Genomic DNA, 20,508 nt, shown 5'->3' with positions numbered 1-20,508 from the left:
AGTAATTTGCCCTTGCACATAGCATACACTCAATAAATTTAATTTAATGGACATTGTACTATATCTGTTGTAACACATGTAGTCCATATGGGAGCTTTCCCCCCCTTTTTTTTTAGTTGTTGATGGTCTTTTATTTATTTATCTATATGTGGTACTGAAAATAGAACCCAGTGTTTCACACATGCAAGGGAAGCACTGTACCATTGAGCTACAACCCCAGACCCTGAGGATTTTTAATAGGAAAATATTTAGTAACTTATTTTTGGTAGGCTAAATAGACTCAGATATTGAAAATATCAGAAAAGGCTGCCTTTCATAATATTCATAATTCTTTGGTCTTTGCATAGGAGGTTGCCATCAAGAGCTCTTAGATTCTACAGAGCTCTTCAGAGCAAGAACTTTTTGGAGATTCTTTCTTAAAATAATTTGGCAGTGATCCTATTAATGTAATAATAGCTTGGGTCAATAATTTACATCATATAAATTTAAGTCACTTTTTCTAACCACACTGTCTTTACTTGAGTTCATTCACTTTGGGGAGAAATCCTTTTCTGTTACATTTTCACGTCATTGATAACAAGCAAATGATGAAGCACAAATGATCTTGGACTTGAGAAAGTATGTCCTGAGGAAGAGGTTTTCTATTTGTTTGTTTGTGTGTTTGTTTTTAGCAGTCGGTAGGGTGAATTGACCTCCCAAACTTTTCATATTTCTCATTACCAAGCAGCTCTATAGAGCTGTTTCATCTGTTGAGGACAACATAAGCAGTTTAAGAATGAGTTCCTGTCTATAGCTAGTCTTTATTTTTAAGAACAAGTGGTAAAAGATTTGCTAATTCTTTTATGACTTATAACCTACCAAAGGCATACCTTTTCAGTCACGCAGGGTCACAATTTTATTTTCTATGAGGAGGAATATTAAGTATACTGTAACAATATTAAATTTTTGTAACTTTTTAGATCACTGTTATAGCATTAGGCAGCCATTAAGGCTGGAGCTAGTTCACAGCAGTTATTGATCATTGCCTAAACTTATCTGTCGTCTCACACAAGGTTTATATTTATGGAATACTTACTGTAGACTAGGCATGGTAACAAAGCATGGATGAAATGAAGTAATACTTTAATGAGTTGAAAGTCTTTAACAGAGAAGTTATAATACAATGTAATAAAGATTTTGATGATGGAGATACAAATAAATAGTCATAAGTCCTCAATAAGGAATGTCCTCAGAGATAGAATTTTGCCAAAGTTAAAAGCAAGAAAGGACTCTGGAGGAGGAAAGAACATTAAGCAAATGTGTGTAGAGCTTCTATAGGGTGTCACCTGCTGGGATATATAACAGAAGAAGGAAAGGCAACTCAAACCACAGAGCAGCAGTTCAATGGGTAGAATTTTTGCATCTTTGTGTGTCATGTTAAAGTCTAAAGATGTTCCAGTCAACCTACGAGTTAAGTAGAGAAGCAAAAGCTCTTAACTAGAGGTATGACATGATCAGATGTTAAAAAGAAAACTTAAGTAAAATTCTAGAAGTAGAGGGTAGACAATAACATAAAATCCCCCACTTAAAAAAGAATCTCTAGATCTCATTAGCTCTAAAATTTTCTCTCTCAGGTTTAGAAAAATGGGGAGCTTCAGTCATTGTTGAAGAAACAAACTGTTTCTTTTCTTAATTCTCTTAAGGATAATCAGTCCTCAGAATAAATGGCATAAATAACTTATAGGAGGAAAGATTTATTTTGGCTCAGGGTTTCAGAGTTTCATGGTCAACTGGCTCCATTGCTCTGGGCCTGAGTTGAGGCAGAACATCATGGTGGAAAGGCACGGCAAAGGAAAGCTGCTCAGCTCAAGTCATCTGTGGAGAGAGAGAAAGAGAAGGAGAGAGAGAAAGAAAATGTAACTGGAGAGGCTGGGGAGAAGAAATACTCTTCCATGGCATGCCTGTTGTGATCTACTTCATTATTCAATCACGTCTCACCTCTTATAATTCCCACTGCTTACTAGTAGTCCATTCAGCTATCCATGAATTAATCTATTGATAAGGTCAGAGCATTTATGATCCAGTAACTTCCCCTAACTCTACCTCTGAACATTGCTATACTGGGGACCAAGCCTTCAATACTTGAATCTGGGAAGGATACTTCATATTCAATCCATAACAGTATCCATGGGTTTTACACCATGGATTTGACCAATTGCAGATCAAAAATACTCTGAAAAAAAAGGTATGCTTTTAGGTACTGTAAGTAATCAAGAGGTGATATACATCACACAAGAGGATATAGTAGGTTTTATGCAAATATTCGAACATTTTATACAAGGTACTTGAACATCTTCAGATTTTGATCCTGGAACCAGTTCCCATATGGGTACTAAGCATCAACTGTAGGAATAAATAATATATAATAAATATATTAATTTAAAGATGGAAGGAACTTAGAGATCCTTAGAGATCCTGTGGCTTATTTTCATTGAGTCCTACTTGAGGAAACAGAATCAAGCCACTTATCTGACTAAGGAACCAGAACTAAAACCCGGTCTTCAGTGTTTTCTCCTGCCCTTCTCTGGTAGTTTGTTGAGGTTTTTGAGAGCAGGTCAAATTGAGAACACTGCTCAGCTCACCTGCATCTTGTGTACAACAGAAGATTTCATTAGGACAAATGGAGAGTTAAATGGATTCTGATATTCCTGGAGGGAAAGAAGAGAATAAAGTTTTATTTGATTTTGACTTGATTTATTCTCCATACCATCTTCAGCATGAAAGTGTTTTGTTTGACAATGGACTCACATTGTAAAGGCTAACTTTATACACAGTCATACTGGTGAGGAAACATTGTATGTATTAATAAAAATGAAGTTACAATTTGTAGCCATCTGTTCCATTTTATATGACTATGAAGATCATTTTTCTTTCCTATATTTTCTTTACACACTGTCTGTTATAAAATAGTGGATCCCAAGCTGCTACTCTTCAGAATTTTGTAATATATATTGATTCTAGAAAGTTGAAATAATTTAATGTATATTAGTAAATAGATTTGGCTAATTTCCAAAATGTCTATTTTGAACATTAAATAATTTTTAGCATTTTCCCAGAAAAATAAATTCTTGAAGTCATCTATTATAGTAATTTAATAAGTTGGCCTTTTTAATACTATTTAATTTGAGCTTTATATATTTGTTGGTAGAGAAGGCAGTTTGGGAATATATGTTATTTTAGCCAAAAAAATTCAGAGAAAGAAATGTTCTTGGCTATCTTCTGATTCAAAGAAGGATATATTTCTAATGTCAAATAGAATCTTCAACATAAAATCTTTCAAATAATCTTAGAGAGAATTTTATGCATTTGGAAATTAAGTTTTATTTGGAGAAAGAGGACCAGCATTGAATCCACTAAAGAATTAATATTTTAGTAAAGAGGACCAGAGTTAATTGTTTTACTGAGGAACCATGATTTTAAAAATTTTTTATGCTAATTTGTTATATATGACAGCAGAATGCATTACAATTCATATTACATATATAGAGCACATTTTTTCATATCTCTGCTTGTATATTAAGTATATTCACACCATTCATGTCATTTTCATACATGTACTTAGGGTAGTGATGTCCATCTCATTCCACCATCTTTTTTTTAACCCCTTTCCCCCTTCCCCACCTTCCTCCCCTTTGCCCTATCTAGAGTTTGTCTAATCTTCCCATGCTCCCACTCCCAACCCCACTATGAATCAGTCTCCTTATATCAGATAAAACATTTGGCATTTGGTTTATCGGGATTGGCTAAATTCACTTAGCATTATATTATCCGACTCCATCCATTTACCTAAAAATGCCATGATTTTATTCTCTTTTATTGCTGAGTAATATTCCATTGTGTATATGTACCATATTTTCTTTATCCATTTATATACTGAAGGACATCTAGGTTGGTTCCACAATTTAGCTATTGTGAATTATACTGCTATAAACACTGATGTGGCTGTGTCCCTGTAGTATGCTGTTTTTAAGTCCTTTGAGTATAGACCAAGGAATGAGAAGCTGAGTCAAATGGTGGTTCTATTCCCAGTTTTTCAATATATCTCTATACAGCTTTCTAGATTGGTTGCACCAATTTCCAGTCCCACCAACTATGTATGAGTGTGCCTTTTCCCCCACATCCTTGCTAAAACTTATTCTTAATAATTGCCATTCTGACTGGAGTGAGATGAAATCTTAGAGTAGTTTTGATTTGCATTTCTCTAATTGTTAGAGATATTGAACATTTTTTTTCATGTATTTGTTTATTGATTATGTATCACCTTCTGAGAAGGTGGCCCATTTATTGATTGGGTTATTTGTGTTTTTGGAGTTTAGCTTTTTGAGTTTAGCTTTATAAACCCTAGAGATTAGTACTTTATCTGATGTGCAAGTGGTAAAAATTTACTCCTATCCTGTAGGCTCTCTATTCACTTCACTTTTTAGTTTGAATCTATTGCATTTATTAATTATTTATTTTAATTCTTGCACTATAGATGTCTTGTTAAGGAAGTTGGGGCCTAATCCAACATGATGAAGATTTGGCCTACTTTTTCTTCTATTAGGCATGGTGTCTGGTTTAATTCCTAGGTCCTTGATCCACTTTGAGTTGAGTTTTGTACATGGTGAGAGATAGGGGCTTAATTTCATTTTGTTCCATGTGGATTTCCAGTTTGCCCAGCACTAATTTTTGGAGTCTATCTTTTCCCCAATGCATGTCCTTGGCACCTTTGTCTAATATAAGATTATTGTAGTTTTGTGGGTTAGTCTCTGTTGTCTTCTATTCTGTACCATTGGTCTACCAGTCTGTGTTGGTGCCAAAACCATGCTATTTTTGTTACTATTGCTCTGTAGTGTAGTTTAAGGTCTTTTATAGTGATGCTACGTTTCACTCTTCCTGCTAAGGATTGCTTTAGCTATTCTGAGTCTCTTATTTTTCCAGATGAATTTGATGATTGCTTTTTCTATTTCTATGAGGAATGTCATTGGGATTTTGATTGGAATTGCATTAAATCTGTATGATGCTTTTTGTAATATTGTCTTTGATAATATTAATTCTGCCTATCCAAGAACAAGGTAGATTTTTTCATCTTCTAAGGTCTTCTTTAATTTCTTCCTTTAGCATTCTGTAATTTTCATCATAGAGGTCTTTCACCTCTTTTGTTAAGTTGATTCCCAAGGGTTTTTTGTTTTGTTTGAGGCTATTGTGAATGGGGTAGTTTTTCTAGTTTCTCTTTTGGAGAATTTGTCACTGATGTACAGAAATGCCTTTGATTTATGGGTGTTGATTTTGTAACCTACTACTTTGCTGAATTCATTTGCTAGTTCTAGAAGTTTTCTGGTGGAATTGTTTGGGTATTAGTATATTAGTTATATAGTGCTAATTGAGTTCTTCTTTTCCTATCTATATCCCTTTAATTTCTTTAATCTGTCTAATTGCTCTGGCCAGTTTTTCAAGAACTATGTTAAATAGAAGTGGTGAAAGAGGGCATGCCTGTCTTGTTCTGGTTTCTAAAGGGAACACTTGTATTTTTTCTTCATTTAGAATGGCGTTGGCCTGGAGCTTAGCATATATAGCCTTTACAATGATGAGATATGTTCTCATTATCTTTAGTTTTTCTTGTGTTTTGAACATGAATTTGTGCTGTATTTTGTCAAGTGCTTTTTTTCTGCATTTATTGAGATGATCATATGGTTGTTATCTTTAAATCTATTGATGTGAAGAATTACATTTATTGATTTGCATATATTGAACCAACTTTGCATTCCTGGGATGAACATGACCTGATTATGGTGCACTATCTTTTTGATATGTTTTTGTATTTGATTTGCTAGAATTTTATTGAAATTTTTGCATCTATGTTCTTTAGAGATATTGGTCTGAAGTTTTCTTTCTTTGATGTGAATTTGCTTGATTTTGGAATGAGGGTGACATTGGCCTCATAGAGTGAGTTTGAAAGTGCTCCCTCTTTTTCTATTTACTGAAATAAATTGAAGAGTATTGGTATTAGTTCTTCTTTAAAGGTCTTGTAGAACTCGGCTGTATATCCATCTGCTCCCAGGATTTTCTTGATTTGTAGGTTTCTGATAGCATCTTCTAATTCATCTCTTGAAATCCATCGTTTAAATTGTGTATATGATCCTGATTCAGTTTGGGCAAATCATATGACTCTAAAAATTTGTTGTTGCCTTCAATATTTTCTATTTTGTTGGAGTATAAGTTTTCAAAATAATTTCTAATTATCATTTGTATTTCTGTAGTGTCTGCTGGGATATTTCCTTTTTAATCATATATGTTATTAATTTGAGTTTTCTCTCTCCTTCTCTTAATTAGCATGTTAAAGGTTTGTCAATTTTATTTATTTTTTTTAAAGAACCAGATTTTTGCTTTGTCAATTTTTTCAATCATTGCTTTGGTTTCAATTTCATTGATTTCAGCTCTGATTTTAGGGTTTATTTGTTCTTCTTTTCTAGGGTTTATTTGTTCTTCTTTTTTAGGGTTTATTTGTTCTTCTTTTTCTATCATTTATTTGTTGACTTTTTCTTTTTTTAAGGAATGAACTCCATGTAATGAAATTTCCTCTTAGAACTGCACTCATAGTGTCCCAGAAATTTGATACTTTGTATCTTGTGTTCTCATTCACCTCTAAGAAGTTTTTAATCTCCTCTTTGATGTCTTTTGCAACCCAGTGTTCATTCAGTAGCATGTTATTTAGGTGTTGGAGTACCTTTTAGTTTTTATTTTATCATTGAGTTCTAATTTCATTCCATTATGATCTGATTGAATGCAGGGTAGTATTTCTACTTTTTTTATGTTTGCTAAGAATTGCTTTGTGGCATAATATATGGTCTATTTTAGAGAAGAATCCATGGGCTGCTGAGAAGAAAGTTTATTCATTCATTGAGGGGGGTGAAATATATATATATATATATATATATATATATATATATATATATATATATGTCAGTTAAGTCTAAGTTATTGATTGTTCTGTAGTTTCTTTGTTCAGTTTTTGTTTGGATGATCTATCCACTGGTAAAAGAGGAGTTTTAAAGTCACCCAGAATTCTTTTGTTATGGTCTCTTTAACTCTTGAACTTGAGAAGAGTTTGTTTGATGAATGTAGATGCTCATTGTTTGGGGCATATAAATTTATTATCGTTATGTTATGTCTTGTTGATAAATGATTTTCTTAAGAAGTATGAAATGTTCTTCTTTATCCCTTTTCATTAACTTTGGCTTGAAGTCTACTTTATTTGATGAGGATGGAGAACACTGCTTCCTTCCACAGTCCATGAGAGTGGTATGATTTTTCCTAGCCTTTCACCTTCAGTCTGTGGATATCTTTTCCTAAGAGATGAGTCTCTTGGAGGCAGCATATAGTTGGGTCTTTTTTTAAATCCAATCTGCTAGTCTATGTCTTTTGATTGGTGAGTTTAGGCCATTAATATTCAGGGTTGTTATTGAGAAATGATTTATATTCCCAGCATTTTTTTTTTTTTGGTATTTAACTTGACTTGTTTTCTCCTTTGACTAGTTTTTTCTTTAGTGTAATACCTCCATTTGCTGATTTTCATTTTTGTTTTTCAATTCCTCTTCATGGAATATTTTTGCTGAGGAAGTTCTGTAGTACAGGCTTTCAAGATGTAGATTCTTTTAACTTTTGTTTACCATGGAAGATTTTTATTTCATCATCAAATATGAAATTTCTGGATATAAGATTTTTGATAGCGTCCATTGTCTTTGAAAGATTGATATATGTTGTTCCAGGATATTCTAGCTTTCAGGGTCTGAGTTGAGAAATCTACACATAATCTAATTGATTTTCCCCTATATGTAATCTGTTTCTTTTTTCTTGTGGCTTAATATTCTCTCCTTATTCTGTATGTTAGGCATTTTCATTCAATGTGGCTTCATGTGAATCTGTTGTGATTTTATACATTTGGTGTCCTGTAAGCCTCTTTCATTTGGGTTTCCAATTCATTATTCATGTTTAGAAAATTTTCTGATATTATTTCATTGAATAGATTGCTCATTCCTTTGGTTTGGAACTCTATTCCCTTCTCTATACCAATAACTCTTAAATTTGATCTTTTTATGTTATTCTGTATTTCTTCAATGTTCTGCTCATGGTTTCTTACCATTTTTACCATGTTGTCTACATTCTTTTTAAGATTATATATTTTGTCTTCATTGTCTGAGGCCTTGTCTTCCAAGTGGTCTAATTTGTTAGTTATGCTTTCAATTGAGCTTTCAATTTGGTTTATTGTTTCTTTCATTTCAAGTATTTCTGCTTTTGTTTTTTTTTTTAAAAAAAAACATCTATCTCCCTATTGAAGTAATTGTTTGCTTCCTGTATTTGTTTATGTAGCTCTTTGTCAAATGATCTTTTGCTGACTGTATTTGCTCTCTTATATCATCCTTGAATTCACAGAACATTTTAGTCATGTACATCCTGAACTCCTTCTCTGTCATTTCTTCTGCTGTGCTTGGCATTAATTCTAATAATTTGGTGTCTTGATATGTTTGGGACACTTTCTTCCCTTGTCTTTTCATATTGCTTGTGTGTCTTCCCTTCTAGCACTGTGGATCTGAGGTGTTACTGTTTTTACCTTATAGGCTTATAGTGCCCCTGTAGGGATCCAATACCTCTCCTTGAGGTGAAGGACAATGTTATCAGATCCCAATATAAACAGTATACACTCTGAAAACAAATGTTTGCTTTTAAGATGTTTACAGTTGGTCATAATGTACAGAAAGGATGAATTCAATTACTTTTTATAATATAATCAGTCAGTTTGTAAAAGGGTTTACAGTTTCTGATGGTGGACAAAGAACTGGGGGTGAGGAGTAGGATGATATGCTGAGGAGGTAGGAGGTGAGGATGTAGAGTTGTTGTATCTTATGAAGTATGAAAGAGAAATCTAAAGAATAAGATTAGTGGCAGGAGAAGGGAGAGGAAGTAATTTTGGGTAGACAAATAAGTGGGAAGACAATAGAATACAAAAAATAAACACAAATAGATTTGAGAAAAATAAGAAATGTTAAAATAGTAGAAATTGGTGGGATAATATATATATATATATATATATATATATATATATATATATATATATATCACAGCTGTAATACACTATCAGATGTCCCAGTCCTCAAAATCCTAATTCATGCAATGTATTTGGTTTCACATATGTTGGGGATGTGAGCGTGGGAGATTAGAGAGGGAGACGGGAAAGAAAAATCTTGAAGGAAAAAACAGGATTATTTTGGTTGGAAATATGTGTCTTTCCTACTTCCCTTCTAGTCCAATAGGTGGGGACATCTGTTGTTAGCTGGTATCTTTGCCCTCAGGATGGTGAAGATAACCAGGGTGTCCCTGTACCGGGGTATTGTCTGCTGGGGAGAGAGGAAAGTTAGAAAATTGGTACCTGGCCATTCGGGTTTCAAACTGGGAATTGACCCCACTGAAGTGGATGATGAAGGTGGCCCAAGATGGAGGCACCTGCTTTCAGCAGTGGGCTGTCAGGTTGTGTTGGGGGAGTTGAGTGATAATGTTGGATGATGAGTTCAGAGATGAGCTCATGGAGTGTGTGGCTTTTGGCTGACATCAGAGCCTGTGTGAAGGTCTCAGGTGCAGGCAGCCTATGGCTGTAGAGGAGTATCTCAGCTGCTGCAGAGTCCCAAGATGGCAGTGACACCCCGGAGACCCCACGTAGGTAGATGGGGTCCACACTGGAGTGGCAGCCAGAGTTCCTGTGTGTGGGAAGCTGCTGGATGTCCTGCATGGGTTAGTGACATCAGTGATTTCTGCTCGGGTGGGCGGCTGAAAGTTCTGTGCAGGTGTTGATGGTTTCCTCAAAGGTACCCCATAGTCCTGCTTGGGTGAGTAATTGGGAGATCTACTCTGATGCTGAGGCCTGGAGCCCTGGAGGGGAAAGGTGGCCATGATTCACATGTGGGGGCAGGAATTTTGCTCACAGAGAAGCAGCATTCTCACAACTTGAGTCCCAGGTCACAGAGTGAGTGACCCAGAGCAACATAGAATGATGCCTCCCTCTGGCCCGCCACGTTGATCTCTCCCATGAAACTTTTGAAGGACTACTGTCACCTCACAGAACCTTCCAGGTGATCCAAGGTTGTAAATCAAACCAAATTCATGTCTCCCCCTAGCTGAAGCATTCCAATATATGAGAAAACTGAGCATCTTTATTTAGGTAAGAGGTGGTACATAGTTCTCTTCATAGGATAGAATTTTAGTTGCTAGGTACTTTACAAAGAATGTCTAACTGCTATTTTATTTTCAGTTTATTGTATTGAGATTGACTACAATGAAACCCTTTTGAGAAAGCTAGAGGTGAAAGCAGAAAAAGCAGTAGAGACAGCATAGGCCTCTCTATTTCTTTCTTTTTTACTCAAAAGAAACACATAGCTAAGTTGTTAAAAAAGAAAGAAATGAACTGTATGTAGGCTAAATAGGATTATCTTCTTAATGATGCTAATGTGAATTACTTTTAATAGGATTAAATCTCCTGGGTTTAGAGTAATAGAGAATCATCTTAGCTATTTAAACAAAATGTGCCTAAGTGGTGAATAAAGATTCCAAATAATATTAGCATTTTATAGGTCATGTTGTTGCTGGACATCATTAAAAGTCATCATCCAAAATTGGAAATTATGTTCATGTTTAATATTTAATTTCACTGTTTTAGGTCCAGTTATTCTATTTTGAGAAAAAGTAGGAAACTTTGGCTAAAATATTTATACACAGTATCATCCTATTCAGTGTGACACACTGTTCATAAATCATTTTTTTAATAGGAGTCCTGAAAATCGCTTAAAAATCTCTCAGATATTGAAATAACAAGAACTTAATGCATGGTAAAAATAGTCTTTAAAAATATCAGAGGAAAATATTTAATTCAATAAGTGGTATTGGGAAATCTGACTATTTGGGAAAAATTTATTTCTGTATCTTACATATACCAAGAATTTGCTGGTAAATTAAATTTTATAAGAATACACATGTACTAATAAAAATACTGATCAATATTGACATAATCTTTGTGTGAAGAAGATTTTTCTAAGCATGATTTCCATGATTCCAAAGTCAGAAGTCATAAAGAAAAAGGTAGAAATTTTTGACCATATTACCTAAAAGCTTCTGCTGTCAAATATAATTTACATATAAATATTATAGATTGAGAAGTAATATTTCACTCTTTACAAGAGAACTAATATTATAAAGAATTCTTTCAAAGAATGTATCACTGCAAACAAAATAGAGAAGATGTAGTAAAATTTTATCTTGTTCTTCTCTGAGAATTGAGGTGTTACTTTTATTTTTCTTGTAATCTCTGAATTTTTAATATTTTCAGCAGTAATTATAAATGTCTTTCATATATATATGTATATGTATATGTATATTCTATTTTTATAGAGTAGATTTTTAAAAAGAGGATCTCTGCTTTACTTTAGAAAAATAAACAGGCCAACCTTACCCTGGCAAATCAGCCTAATAGGAAAATGGGCAAATACCTTGAATAGGCAATTTATTTTTTAAAAATACAAACTGGCAACAAATAAGACACGATTATTCACCTTTCAGATGACAAAGATGGAATAACTAATGGTGGGTGGCAAAGTGAGGGGAAATAGGTATTCTTTTAAAGTGCTGGTGATATTAATGTTGTAGACACTGATGTGTGGCTTGTGTTTTCCTTCAATGGACATTTAGTGATCTGGCTGCTGGGGCTGTCTCATCTGCAGGAGTTCAGGAAGAAAGTCTCATCCAAACACATATCCTTTCCTTAAATGGCCCATATCCAGTGACTGATGGGTGTGGCGGTATAAATCCTTAGTCACCTCAGCACAACTTAAGACATTTCTGAAGACTCATTCTAGCTCCAGAGCTCCATGTGGAATAAGATGCAGGGCACAGCTGGGCTTGCATTGCAGGTTGCATGCAGTCTCCACCTACTGTATCTCTCTTCCACAGAAGTTGATTTTAAGAACTCTCCTTAACAAACATCTAGTATGCTAACTTTCATTTCAAAATATGCTGCTTAAAGGAATCAAATTTGCTATGATTTTAATTTCTACAATCATTTTGTTTCATTTTGTTTTGATTAGCCCTGGGTATCAAAAGAATTCAATGTAGCATTTTTTTTTATATTTGCAGGTAAATGGATGGGATTGGAGAATATCATGCTAAGTGAAGTAAACCAATCCCCAAAACCCATAGGCTGGTTGTTCTCTCTGATAAGTGGATACTGATCCATAATGGGGGAGGGGCATGGGGAAAATGGAGGATCTTTGATTGGGCAAAGGGGAGGGAGGAAAGGGGAAGGAGGAAAGGGGAGGACGTATGGAGGCAGGAGTGATGGTCGAATGCAATGGACATTATTACTCTAGGTTCATCTATGACTACACATATGGTGTGAAGTTACATTGTTTACAATTAGAGAAATGAAAAGTGCTGCAATTGTGTACAATGAATCAACATGTATTCTGCTGTCATATATACCTAATTAAAGTAAATAAATAAATTTCTTTTTTTAAAGAAAGATAGCAAGTGTTGGTGAGCACAGGAAATAATGGATGCAAAGTTTAAATCAATAATATGCCAGCAACTGTTTGTAGAGAAACAATCATGTGCCAAAAATGGAGTTTAAAAGAGAGTTGGATGCAAATGTGAATAAAAATGAGGGCTAAAATTTGCAGAAAATATATACCTGAATATCAGTATAATACTGTATGATTTATATTGCCATTTATTTTGTGATGGGTGATACCTGCTATGGAATGGGAGAGCTAAAAACTCTATTTTACCTTATATTGTTCAAAAGCTTATCAATTTTCACATGTAATAAAAGAATTAAGTCCTTTTTGGTTTAAAAAAAAAACAAGATGAAACAACTATATTTATTTATCCAAAAGCTTTGACTGTATAAGGCCAAATACACAGACATCTACCTTTACCTTCTTCTCTCAAGTGCTTAAAACTGTGAGAATATATCAAAGCCAAATTTAATTCCTAGGGAGACTGAATCTAATAGTTGAGAGTACCACATTTTGCTAAGTCCATTGTTATGGTGTGCACCGTATTTTGCTCAAACTCATACAGTGAAGTTTTTAATCCTAGTATTCAGAATGTATGCTTATTTGAAAAGGGTTATTTCAGATGTACTTCATTAAAATGAGGTTATGAAAGTAGTGGGCCCCTAATTTGACTTAAATTCTTGGGAAATGGGGAAATTCGGGAACACACACGTGCACACGCACACAAGCACAGGGGAATACTATGTGAAGGTGAGAGGGCAGAAGTGAGCTAATACTTTTGAAGTATAAGCAATGCCAAAGAACACCCACAAACCACCAGTCATAAAACCAACTCTTTCTCACAGTCTCCAGAAGGAATTAACTTGGTAGGTACCCTGACTCCTAGCACTGTGAGACAATTTCTGCTGAATAAGCCACTCAAACTGTAGTTATCTGTCATTTCCACATTTCAGTCCAGTTGTTTCAGAGATTGAGATGAGACTCAATTCTCAGAAGAAGCAGAGAATCAAGTTTATTTATTATGTTTTTATCAGTGTAATACAGCTATACAAAATATATTGCAGTTTTTCTCCATTCAGTATGAGGTTGGTTTGGGATTGGTCATATATAGTGTTTGTAATATTGATGTAAATTCTTTCTATCCCTATTTTCTCTAGTGTTTTAAATATGAATGGGTGCTAGATTTTGTCAAAGGCTTTTTTTTGCATGTATTGAAATGATCATGTGATTCTTGCCCTTAATTCTCTTAATGTGGTGAATTATATTTATTGATTTGCAGGTGTTGAACCAACCTTACATGTCTGGGATGAAACCCACTTCATCATGGTGTACTCTCTTCTTAAATGTTTTTTTGAATGCTATTTGTTAATATTTTATTAAGGATTTTTCCATCTATCTTTATCAGTGTTATTGGTCTATAGTTTTCTTGATATGTCTTTGTTTGATTTTGATATTGGAATTATATAGGTTTTATAGAATAAATTCAGGGGTGTTTCTTCCTTTTCTATTTTCCTGAATTCTTTGCAGATTGGCATTAATTCTTCTTTAATAATAGTTTGGTAGAACTCAGCTGAGAATCCATCTGATCCTGGGCTTTTCTCTATTAGATGGTTTTTAATTGCTGCTTCAAACTCATTGTTCTGTTTGGGTTTTCTAATCCCACATGGTTCGATGTGGGTAGGTTATCTGTGTTGAGAAATTTGTTAATATCTTCTTTTTCTGTTTATTGGAGGATAAATTTTCAAAATAATTTCTAATGACCCCTTAGTCTTCAGAGGTATCTGTGGTGTGATATCTCCTTTTTAAGCTCTAATTTCATGGATTTGGGTCTTCTTTCTTTCTTTTTCTTTTCTTTTTTTTTTTTTTTTTTAGTTTAGGTAAGGGTATATCAATTATCAATCTTGCTTATCTTTTCAAAGAAGCAACTCTTTGGTGCATTATTTGTATCTTTTTATTTTTTTTTAGAACTGCCTCATATTGTCCCAGAGATTTTGATATGTTGTATCTCTGTTCTTATTTATTTTTAGGATATTTTTTAATTTCTCCCCTGATTTCTTCTATGGTCCATTACTCATTCAAAAGTATATTATTTAATCTCAAGTTGTTAAAATCATTGCTGTTTTTAATCTTGTTGGTTTCTAATTTAATTACATTATTACTTGATAGGGTAGGATTTTTTTATATTTGCTAAGATTTTTTTCTTTGTGTTCTAAAATATGGTCTATTTTAGAGCAGATTTCATATGCAGCTATAAAGAAAGTGAATCCAGTTAGTGATTGGTGGGATGTTCTATAGATGTCTGTTAAGTCCATTTGATTAATAATATATTTTTTTTAGTTCTGAATAGTCTTTACTTAATTTATGTCTGGATGACTTATCTATTGGTGATAGAGGTGTGTTGAAATTATCCAGTATTATTGCACTTGATATGTTTGATTCTTTATCTCAAGTAGAGTTAGGGGTTCTTTTATGTATGTATGTAGTTGCACTGACATTTGGGATACAAATATTTGTAATTATTACATTTCATTGTTGGATGATTCCCTCAACCAGTATGAGGGTTTTTTTTGTTTTTGTTTTTGTTTTTTAATTTGGCTCAAAGTCTACTTTGTTAGACATAAGAGTAGCTATTCCTGCTTGCTTTTGGTCTTCATTTGCCTGGTGTAACTTTTCTTCATCCTTTCACCTTCATTCTGTGGATGTCTTAGCCTGTAAGGTAAGTCTCTTAATGGTAACATAAGGTTAGCTCTTGTTTTTTGATCTATTTGCCAATCTATGTCTTTTGATGGAGTGTTTAGACCATTTATATCTAGTGTGATTATAGAGAGATAATTTCTAATTTCCTTACCTTTTTATTAATTTATGATGCTTAATCTAGACTTAATTCTTCTTGATTTTACTATTCTTCTAGTGAGATTCATCTGTACACTGACTCTGATATTTATTTTATATTTCTATTCTGAATATATCATTGATGATATTTTATGGTGCTGGTTTAGTGGTTATGAATTCTTTTAGTTGCTACTTATCAAAAAAGCTTTTATTTCATCTTCAATTTTGAAGGATAGTTTGGCTGGTTATAGCAATCTGGGTTAGAACCCATTATCATTATCTTGAAATCATATATACCAAGCCTTCTTGGCTTTTAAGGTCTGGACTGAGAAATCAGTACAAATCATAATTGACTTACCTCTAAATGTGACTTGTGATTTTTCTCTTGCAGTTTTTATAATTCTGTTTTTGTTCTGTATATTAGGAGTTTTAATTATAATGTGTCTTGGAGAGGATCTTTTTTGATCTTGTTTATTTGGGGTTCTAAATGCATTTTATATTTGGATTTCCATCTTATTTCTAAGGTTGGAAAATTTTTCTGTTGTTATTTCATTGAACAATTTGTGCATTCCTTTAGTTTGTATTTTCTTTTTTTTTATGTATGCCAATGATTCTTAGATCTGGTTTTGATTCCAATTTCTTGAATATTCTGGTCATGGTCCCTTAACATCTCTTCTTTATTGCTGGATTTTTTTTTTAAGATCATGTACTTTATCTTTGAAGCCTGAGAATCTGTCTTCAAAGTGGTCTAAGCCATTGGTGATGCTTTCAAATGAATTTTTAATTTGATTTTTTAAGTCTTTTGTTTCCAGTATTTTTGTTTCATTCTTTTTCATAATCTCTATATCTTTATTGAAATGCTCTTTTATTTCCTGTATATTCTTTCTTAGTTTGTTCCTTATATCTCCTTTTTGTTCATTTAACATTGTAATTCTCAACTTTCTAAATTCTTTTTACACAAACACCATAAATAATCTGCTACAAGCAGAAGGGGAGGATACAAAATGCCACAATACCAAGCCATTGATGGCTCCATGCAAGAATCCCTTGGAAAAAAATTATACCAGCAATGACAACCTGGCATTTTGATGCAGCCAGACTGCGGCAAAAACAAAAAAATAAAAAATAAATAAAACAAAGAAGTCACTACCTCTTCAAAAAATAGGAAAAAGGAAAAGTAGCAAAATTTGGTATGACAAAATGTTGGGGGGTGGCCTTAGAATCATAGGTGTATCATAGTCACATATGTATGTACATGAATCAGCAAATACAGTTAGAACAACTAAAATATCTATAATAAAACAGAAAAAAGCAAAAATTCTTAATTAAAAAGGCTTAAAGTTTTCCACTGAGGTAGCTGAAGTTGAGAATTTACATCCTCTTCCATGCTGTTTTCTGACCTTTACTTCTTGGGTTACTTGGGTTATATGCCTCTGATAGAGAGCAAGGGCTGGGTGATACAGAAACTAACCTACTTTTGTGATTTTTGCCACTCTTCCTGCAGAAGTAGATTGGCAGTCTAGTGGGTTGAAGTGCTTCTCAACTTCTGTATTCCCACTGAAGGGGGTATGGAGCTAGAAGTACCTTCCATTGGGACTTTTTATCTTTTTTTTTTTAAGACTTTTTAAAAAAAATTTGTTTTAATTAGTTACACATGACAGTACAATGACTTTGACATATCATACATTTGGATCAGATGGGATGTAATATCTCATTTTTCTGAGTATACAGGTTGCAGAATCACATTGGTCATGCATTCACATATATACACACAGTAATAATAATGTCTGTTTCATTCTACTATCCTTCCTATCTGCCCCACCCTTCCCCTCCCCTCCCATCACTTCTCTCTACCTAATCTAGTCCATTGATATTTTTGTCTGCATGTCTTAGATCACTCATCTTCCTGGTTGGAAATGGTGCATAGATCTAATCTAAATGGAACATTGGAACTTTGTTTGGAGTGTGTACTATACAAGGCTTAAATCCTTGTACCAGGGGGACTGAGTTGAAGTCAACTTCAACTGGGCATCTGGGTGTTTAATGTCTCCCTCAGTTTTACTTGTGAGGCAGAGTGACAGACACATGATATGTGATAGGTTTCCTGTAGCCTGCCCACACTAAAACATGAATTTCTAAGTTTATGTCTCAAAATGTAATTATGCCCACCTGATCATTCTTCACCATCCCTTTCAGCTGGTCATAGGTATGGCAATGCTCAAAGGGAGAGCAGGATGCACACTCTTCTGTAACTCTGTTTTGAGTCCCCCTGGATCCACTATTCTCTATAATCATTTTGAGATTGTGATTTTTCTAGGTATCACACAGTAAGCACTAGCTGAGACAGGGTGCAAGTATCAATTAAGGACTCTTGGGTTCCCATAGGAACAAGATTCAGCATCAATTCTGGAGCTTGACCTCCACCTCTGTTCTTCACTTAGACAATGAGAAATACGTTGCACATTCTGCATATCAAATTTGTTGATTGTGTTTCTCTTTCCCTTTGTGTTGCCACTCACTTTGGGTATCTACCAGACACAGGTACATTTCATTATAAGGATGGTTCACTATACCAGTAACTTTGGGTTTCTCTGAATCTCTGACAGAAAAATGATATATAACAGTTTTCTTCAGACAGACCCCTTGTTAAAAAGCTGTGTCTCTACTGTTCAGATTCCAAACAGCAGAGCAGAAGTGCCTTCTTCCTCTACTCTGCCATCTTATGATCCTTCTATCTGGATATATTTAAACAGAAATCTCAACATAGAACCTCTTTTTGAGATAATAGAATAATCTTCCAAACCAAATGCAAACCCAAGTCAAACCAAACATAGAAAACACTACAGATTGAACTCACGAAATAACTTGCTAAAACCAGTGTGCTTTATCTCTTTGTGTAAGATATCAAGGGAAGTTGTGAGGACAAAGGAAAAAACAGGTCTATTTCTTTTCTGTGTGTCAATGAGTAAAGATGTGTAAAGCTACCTGGAGTGTACGTTTTCAGTGTGTATGTCTATGATTTGTAGATTTACTTTTGTAGATTTACTCTAAATACTCTTTATTGTTTCCCAGGAAATTTTCAGTGTATTTATTTATTTATTTTTGCCTTTATCCTGTCTGCATCAAGATCCACTAACATAATTCTGAGAAATGCAAATACACAAGGAAGAGAATAAATTCTCTGTTACAGACTTTTCTGTTTTGTAACCTCAAAAATGCAACAATGCATAAAGCACCATCACCTGGAAACACAAAAGAGAGCCACATCAAACATTCTGTTCTACTTTTTCTTCTATTTAGCACAGCAATATCCTTTATAGCTAGTGCTCTAGTCCGTTGCACATCTTTTCTGAGGAATGCCTGGGAATTTCTGGGTTCCTCTCCCCACATTTTTTTTAAGCTCTCCTCATGTCTTCTTATCTTTCTGTTTATAACTTCTCTCTTATCCTTGCTGTGTGGTTGAGTTGAAGGGTGGAGCTATAAGACCTACAAATGAGTGTTTTGGAGTGTTGTAACAAGATTTTATTTTTTGATAGTTTTGAGTCATACTATATTGACTTGATAAGGTGTTTTTGTTTGTTTGTTGTTTGTCTTGGTGCTAGGGATTGAACCCAGGGCCTTGTGCATGTGAGGCAAATACTCTACCAACTGAGCTATATCCCCAGCTTTTGATAAGGTATTTTTGTTGTTAATGAATAAAACATGTGCTTTTGAATTAGACAAATCTAAATTTCAATTCCAGTTCAACAATTTATCCCCAGTAATTTTGAGCTGTTGAGGGCCACAACTAAGTTAAGATGGTGCCTGGCAGTATGCCAGGAGGAGTGGTTTGTGAGCCAAAGCCAGCGAGCCATTAAGATGATGAGGATTCCTTAATGACTGACTGCTATGTCTAGATGATGTCAATTAAGTTAAGCTGTGTGTAATTAGTTGGGTATATGTACCTCTGCAGTTTGGCAGAGAAGTGGCTCCTGCTGCCCTGGGTGCTGGCTGTTTTGAGTTCTCAGTTCCTGCTGAGTTCACTTGCAATAAAGTAGTTCCTGTTTCAACCTTCAAGTTTCTTGTCACCTCTCAGTTATTTTGCCCAGCCGGACTTAGGCATTGAGAAAATTGCTTAATTTCTCTTAGCCTCAATTTCCTTATTTTTAAAAAGAAGTAGATAATAATAACATTAATTTTGTAGGGTTGTTGAAGGTGTTCAATGAAATTGTGTATGTAAAGCACATAGCACACTGCCTGGCACATAGTTGGTGCATAACAAATGGTGGGTATTATTCTGTTTCTACTTTAGGAAAACATAATAACAATCTTCATACAAATTCTTCAAATTTCATTGACTATAAATGGTCTCTGTATATTTCTGATGATTCCTAACTATGAATCAAGTTTACCTCTTGTTTCCTCCACCACCTCACCCTCCAACTCCAACTTACTTTGGGAAGTTACTTTCTCTGGAAAGATGAAGATGAGCTTCTGAGTTTCATGATCACTGCAAATAGAGTGGAAAGGAGACAAAATGCTCTCTCGCCATGAAATTCTTATGTAACTTGCCACATTCCACTGTCTTTTAGTCTTCCACCTCCCCAGAGTATTACTGCTGAGGAAAAACTATCTTTAATGACAAACATGGGAACAATGTCTGCTATGAAGTTCTGGACAAAGAATGACATAACTTTTCTAACCTCAAAGTCTTCAATCCACCCAGGCTTAGACATTTATATAAACTCATCAACTTGAAAGAGAAAAGCTTTGTATGACTCTCTTGAGAAAATCTTCTTAGGTACCTTGTTCTTCCAGGTGATTATACTATAAAATTTTCAATAGATTTCCTCTTCCATTTGCTAGAAATAAAGTTTAGGCAGGATGTCCAAAATTTAGCTCCCATCAGGGGCACTATTGAATTTTACACGGATTAAAGAAGTGTCAGCTTGCAAAATGTTTGTGACTGAACACACAGAGGAATTGAGAACAATATGAAAGATTTGGCAGATAATGTTTATAATTTCAAACTATCTAAGATGGGGGTAAACCAAATTAAAAAAAAAAAATCTTTGTTCTCTTCTGGGCCTTCAGGATACATACCTGTTATACCTGCATTGTC

At 34.3% G+C, this 20,508-nt stretch overlaps 1 protein-coding gene across 1 annotated transcript in view; it reads right to left on the bottom strand.

The window, feature by feature from the left end:
* Positions 1-1,105: 1,105 nt before the first annotated feature.
* The window catches only part of Gpr85 (G protein-coupled receptor 85), a 45,192-nt gene continuing 25,789 nt past the window's right edge, over positions 1,106-20,508 (bottom strand). The window contains exons 4-6 of the transcript XR_013435270.1: positions 19,841-19,896; positions 2,622-2,687; positions 1,106-1,854 (exon numbers count right to left, since the gene is read on the bottom strand). The gene's annotated coding sequence lies outside the window, so the exon portion shown is untranslated. The remainder of the gene's footprint in view (positions 1,855-2,621; positions 2,688-19,840; positions 19,897-20,508) is intronic.

Source organism: Ictidomys tridecemlineatus, chromosome 2 (assembly GCF_052094955.1).
Source record: "Ictidomys tridecemlineatus isolate mIctTri1 chromosome 2, mIctTri1.hap1, whole genome shotgun sequence".
Classification (NCBI taxonomy): domain Eukaryota; kingdom Metazoa; phylum Chordata; class Mammalia; order Rodentia; family Sciuridae; genus Ictidomys; species Ictidomys tridecemlineatus.
The sequence above is the reverse complement of the archived record's forward strand: the minus strand, read 5'-3'. Positions and strand labels throughout refer to the sequence as shown.